Source organism: Onychomys torridus, chromosome 13, assembly GCF_903995425.1.
Source record: "Onychomys torridus chromosome 13, mOncTor1.1, whole genome shotgun sequence".
Lineage (NCBI taxonomy): Eukaryota > Metazoa > Chordata > Mammalia > Rodentia > Cricetidae > Onychomys > Onychomys torridus.
The window spans coordinates 618,183-624,805 of record NC_050455.1 but is presented as its reverse complement, the minus strand read 5'-3'; positions in this window follow the sequence as shown (position 1 = coordinate 624,805).

Sequence of the window (6,623 nt, the reverse complement as noted above, 5' to 3'; positions counted from 1 at the left end):
CTTTCTGTATTTGTTGGCTCTCCTAAAAGAAGGACAAAAATTCAATGGCAGTGGCTAAAGACTGTGACCTGTGGCTGTGGTCTCTGTGAGTTCCAGGCCAGCCTGGTCTACAAAGCAAGTTCTGGAACATCCAGGGATACACAGAAAAACCCTATCTCAAAAAAAAAAAAAAAAAAAAGCCCCTTTTCTCTGTTGTCTCACATTTACTTATTAGACACCAGTAATCATGCCAAGCATAGTCAATCACATTTTCTCTACAATTCTAGAGTTGCATAAAATAACAAGTACTCACAAGCAAATGCTAAATGTCAATTCAGAGGTGATAAGTTCACAGTGAAGTTAGCTATGTCCTCAGAAAGCCGGGTGAACTGGGGATTTCAATGTCACCAATTAGGAAGATTGAAAATAAATATAACTTTTCAATAAAATTTATTATAAAAGAAATTTCTTTTTCTCAGTATAACAACCTTGGCTTTCCTAGAACTCAATTTGTAGACCAGGCTGGCCTTGAACTCACAGAGATCTGCCTGTCTCTGCCACACGAGTGCTGGGATTAAAGGCATTTGCCAACATACCCAGCCTAAAAGAAATTTCTAAAGAGAATCTATATTTAACATGCATATTGTTTTTCCTCTTCTAATTTGTGTATGCAACCACACCCATACACATACATAAAAAGCCTTAAGGGTTAAATAATAAGAAGTTAAAAACTCAAGCCAAACTTTTTTAAAAACTTGTATTTTTTTAAAAGAAATTGTACTTATGTACACTTGAACATATGTATGTATGAATATATGTATGTGTGCAGGTCCTGTGGAGTTCAGAAGAAGATGTCAATCCCTTAAAACAAATTACAGTTAGTTGTGAGCTGCCTGATGTAGGTGCTAGGAATTAAACCTGGGTCCTCTGCAAGAGCAGGAAGTGCTCTTAACTGCTGAGCCAGCTCTCTATGCCCTGAAGTGAAACTTTTTATCCTTAGTGTCTTGACCCTTTTATGAGTTGATGTCATAACTTGATAAGTTACATTAACACAAAATGTTTTAAAGATGATTTATAAGCCAGGCAGTGGTGGCACATGCCTTTGTCCCAACACTCGGGAGGCAGAGCCAGACAGATCTCTGTGAGTTCAAGGCCAGGCTGGTCTACAGAGCAAGATTCAGGACAGGCACCAAAACTACATGGAAAAACCCTGCCTTGAAAAAAAAAAAAAAAAAGAAATAATTAAAGAGTCCTTCAATTACTTTAATATTAAATTTCAGATTGTTAGTTTCTAATGGAGATTCAGGGTTTCATTTTGACTCAAAATAATATTTACTATTTTATAGTAAAACATTTGTAAACTAACAAAAAGCATCAAAATAAATTACAAAAGAAATTTAAAGGCTCAAATCATTTTAACTAAAAAATGTTTTGGTAATTCAGAATATAACAGTCTATAACAAATATCATGTTATTAACTATCATCATTATTCAACTCAAGATTTTAGTATCAAATATTATACCAAAGGAAATCTCAGTGTCATGATGAACTTGTTCAGCTAAGCAATTTAGGGATTAAAACAACAATCAATTTATATTTGAGTGTACTATTCTTGATTAGTAAAAAGAACATACAATATGAACATAATGTTCTTTTTAAAGTATGATTGACAAGGAAGATAATGATGCTATGTGAATGAATGATATATGTTTCAGCAGAATACAAGGAGAAACTAGGTAGTAAGTACAGATAAAGCCACTTGATATAGAAGTAGAGAGTAACAAAAGAAGAAAAAAAGATTTTATTACAAATTAATTTTTAAAAATGAATATAAGCTAGGCATGGATATTGGTGAAATTATTAAGGCCACTCCACCTAGTTAAAAGGGAGGTTTATTTTGTGGGGTAACTTACAAATGAAGGGATAGGTTGCAGGGTCTGGGAAAGGTATGGCGCAGTCCAGCGGTGTTCTCTGGAGAACTCTGCTCAGTCTAACTCCAGCGTCCAGGGTCCGGGAACCAAGAGAGACCTCTCCTCTCCATCTGGGTCTTCAGCTTCCTCCCTCAGCCCCGCCTTGTGGGCATGACCATTACCAAAGCCTCAGTGGGGGTTGGAACTTCCAGGCCAAGGCTGGGATGGCTATCCACTACACATGGATATTGGAATTCCTGGCCACTCCCCCAGCTATATGACTGCACATGTGCAGTTCAGTAGCCAAGCAAGGGGCCTTACTTCCTATGGAATCTGTCTGCTGTATGACCGTGTAATTTGCATGCAGCATGATCATGCAGTCTATATGCATTTGTGGCATAGCTCCATAAGCCCATATGCGTATGTGCAGGGGAATCCTTAAAAAGCCAGTCACAGACTCCTCTCTTCTCTTCTGCTCTCTTCTCCTCCCCCATCTCTCCCTCCTCCTCATGTGTCTTTCCAACAGGCCTGATCACATCCTGTCTTTTCTTCCTCCTAATAAAACTCTTGATACTGGATTTTGTTGTGCCTCCTGGCTTTTCTCACATAGTAACATCGCCACTTTGCTGCCACACAGCCACATAAAACCAACAATAGAGCACATGCTTTAAACCCCAGCATTCAGGAAACAGGCAGGAAGATCTCTCTGTGAGTTTGAGTGCAGCTTAGTTTACACATGAAGTTAGGCCAGCCAGGACTATACAGTGAGACCAAGTCACAAAAGAAAAGAAAGAAAGGAAGAGAAAGATGACTATAAAACAACCAGGAGGGGAGGTGCAAGCCTGTAATCCCAACACTTACAAGGAGCAGGAGTTCAAAGCCAACGTAAGCTACATAGCAGTTTTGAAGCCAGCCTGATCTAAGTGAGACTCTCTCTAAAAAAAAAAAAAAATATATATATATATATATATATGTATGTATATATATAAAATTAAATACGTGAATATTGTTGATAGTCTAAATATCCAGATATGTTTTTTGTTTTGTTTGTGGGGAGACAGGGGTGTTGTTTTATTTTGTTTGTTTTGAGACAGGGTTTCTCTGTGTAACATCTTTGACTGTCTTGGAACTCACTTTGTAGACAGAGCTGGCCTAGAAGATATTTAGTGTTTTAAGCAATGCCTTGAGTTAAATGTAAAGAGCAAGCATGGTAATTACATCAACTTCTATTTTCGTAACTCGTTGAGACAGATTAAAAATCTCTTAGTCACAATATAGCCATGGCCTGTAAAGAAAAGGTTTCCTTCAGTAGCTAATTCTCAGAGTCAAAATATTTCTAGAAAAGTAATTTAATGCCAAAGACACATTATTTTATAGGAAAATTTTGTATATTTTGATTTGTAGTATGCTGTTGAAAGGCATTTAATTTTCTGGAAAAAATTTCTCTGCATGATTTTTCTGTTTATATTTTTCCAGACAGGTTCTCACTACATAGCTTTGGCTATCCTAGAAATCACTATGTAAACCAGGCTGGCCTTGAACACACAGAGATCTGCCTGCCTCTGCCTCCCAAGTGCTTCTTTGCACGATTTTTTAAAAAGTTTAATGAAAAGAAATATGAAGTCCTGCTAAGGATTTCCTAAGAGCGCTAGTCCCACTGCTTCCTTCTTACTTCTGCTTCTCTGCGGTCACTATGACTGCACAGGAAGCAATTTTGCAAGCATTTCTATGGCTTTGAGCTATGTGTTAGTCAATTAAAATGGCTATTATTTAAATCTCTCTAACAGTTTATAGAGCATACTAACCCCTACTCTCACACTGTGTTGGACTTGGATTCTGCCCTTTGAGGGAGAATACATTGGAAGAAAGAAAGAAAGAAAGAAAGAAAGAAAGAAAGAAAGAAAGAAAGAAAGAAAGAAAGGGGAAAAAGTCATAAAAAAGAGATCAGAGCAGAAAGTCTTAAACCAGCCTCTGTTCTTTAAACATGCTATGCAAACTCTGTGAGATCTCTCTGAAACATATGCAATGCTAGCAGCAACTCTTTAGTAGAAAGATCCAACAGATTCTCCCTACCACAAACACACTTAGCTATGCTGCTTATCAAAATTGCATGTCCTTCCTACAGAAGCTCCCCTATGTCCTTCCTACACAACTCTCTACAAACAAGAAACTCAGTCGTGTAAACAAAGCCTACTCAATATTACTCTAAGCCAGTGTTGAACTGAGCTAAATATAATGGACAGTAAAAAGAGTAGTAGGTTTGAGACAGAAACAGGAGGTGGAGCAGAAGTACTTTTAATTGCTTTGGGGGCAGTTTGCTTCCCTTCCTCTTTCCTTCCTTCCTTCTGCCCTTCATGAAAACATCCACTTCTGATTTTTGATTTATGTGTCTGCACATTAACACTCTCTTGGCTTATCTTTTTTTGTTTGTTTGTTTGTTTGTTTTGTTTTTTCAAGACAGGGTTTCTCTGTGTAGCTGGGTGCCTTTCCTGGCAGCCTTGAACTTTGGTAGTCCAGGCTGGCCTTGAACTCACAGAGATCCGACTGGCTGTGCCTCCTGAGTGCTGGGATTAAAGGCGTGCACCACCACTACTCTGCTCTTGGCTTATCTTAATAAATTGGCTAAATGCTATTTGTTCTGTAGTGATATATTGTGTACCCTACTAAAATTGCCTGGGGATTGGAGGATAGAGTCAGACTCTAGATTAGACATAGAGGCCAGACAGAGGGGCACACACCCTTAATCCTATCACTCCGGAGGCAGAGATCTGTCTTGATCTCTGTTAGTTCAAGGCCACACTGGAAACACAGCCAGGCAGTGGTGGCACACACCTTAAATCCCAGTACTGGGAAGCACACACACCTTTAATCCCAGGAAGTGACATGGCTGGGTAGAGAGGTATATAAGACATGAAGAAACAGGAACTAAACCAGTTCAGTTGAGACCCTTTTGGGTAAAGACTCAGAGGAATTCAGTCAGAGGATTTGTGGATTTGGTGAGGTAATAGGTAATAGCCCCCTCTGCAGGGTGCCGAAACACCATCAGATGAATCGTCATTATCAGCAGATTTGGTGAGTCAATTGAGATTTCTTAAAGGGAGGAATTAGAAAGTTTTTTTCCCACATTAAGAAATTGGGCCGGGTGGTGGTGGTGCATGCCTGTAATCCCAGCACTTGGGAGGCAGAGGCAGGTGGATCTCTGTGAGTTTGAGGCCAGCCTGGTCTACAGAGTGAGTTCCAGGAAAGGCGCAAAGCTACACAGAGAAACCCTGTCTCAAAAAAAAAACCCCAAAAAACAAAAAAAACAAAACCAAAAACAAACAAACAAACAAACAAACAACAAGAAATTGGAAACAGTTTTACAATGGAGAATGTTTGGTCTCTGTTTGGTAATCTGATTGACATTCTGAAAATGGGACAATTGACATTCTGAAAATGGGACAATTAATGAGAGGATAATTAATATTGATGGGATAGAAGTAATGTCAATTATAAATATTATTTGTTTGATCATTTTTGTTTGATCATTGAAAAAGTTGGTTAATGTGAGTGCCAAGATAAAAGTTTTAGAAAATCTTGTTAAAACAGATAATAGAGATATTCAGATCTAGACAGAAGAATTTAAAGATAAACTAATCTCAGCATTACATTATAAGGTTACAGAGAAACAGCCTAAGGTTTTCAAATAGCCAACCTTAGTCTGTCCAGTAACCTTACAGGAATTGCCAAATGCTCATGGCTGTGTAAGAACTGACTGGACTCCTGTGCAAATGTTAGATTTGAGGAGATTCAAAGAAGCAATAGTATCATAAGGTATGCATTCCCCATTTGTGAAGCAGATGCTGAACTCGTGGTCAACTTGTAATAGAATTATTCCTCAAGACTGGAGAGATTTGGTTACAGCTGTTTTAGAAGCTGGTCCCCAATTACAATGGAGAACCTGGTGGAAAGATAAAGTGAAGACCATTGAACAATGAAGTAGGGCTAGAGGTATGCAAATCTCCCAAGGTCAACTTCTTGGAGAAAGAGATTATGCTAATGTAAAAAGGCAATCTCTATATGATGATCACACCCTGGCTTTATGCCAAATTGTAGCCTTGAATGCTTGGAACAGAATTGAAGAAGTAGGAAAGAAAATTGAGTCGTTTACAAAAGTTATACAGGACCCAAAAGAAACCTTTACTGATTTCTTGCAAAGGCTGTCTTCAGCAGGAAATAGAATGATACCAAATTCAGAAGCTAGGTAGATAATAATTGAATCTCTAACTTTTAAAAATGCTAATGTGCAATGCAAAAGGGTAATTAAGCCATTAAAGGCAAAATCAGAACCCTCGGAGAAATGGATGGAGATACAATGAATATTGAATCTCATGAACATGATGATGCTTGGATAGGAGAGGTGATTGCCAGAGGTTTGAAGAAAAATAGTAATTTCAGATGTTTCAAATGTGATAAATAAGTCACCTAAAAAGGGACTGTAAACAGGGCATTCCTAGAAACAATGATGTTTCAAGGAATAATACCAAAAGAATGCCCATCATGTCTGGATTATGCAGAAGGTGTGGCAAAGGCAGACATTGGACTAATGAATGTAGATCAACAAGGGACAGACAAGGCAATCCTTTGCCTTTGCTGTTGGGAACTCCCTGAGGGGCCTCTGGCAGGCCCCCATGGCAAATTCAGTTCAGTCCTTTCGTGCCATCATGGAAGAAAATCCTTCCCAGAACAATTAA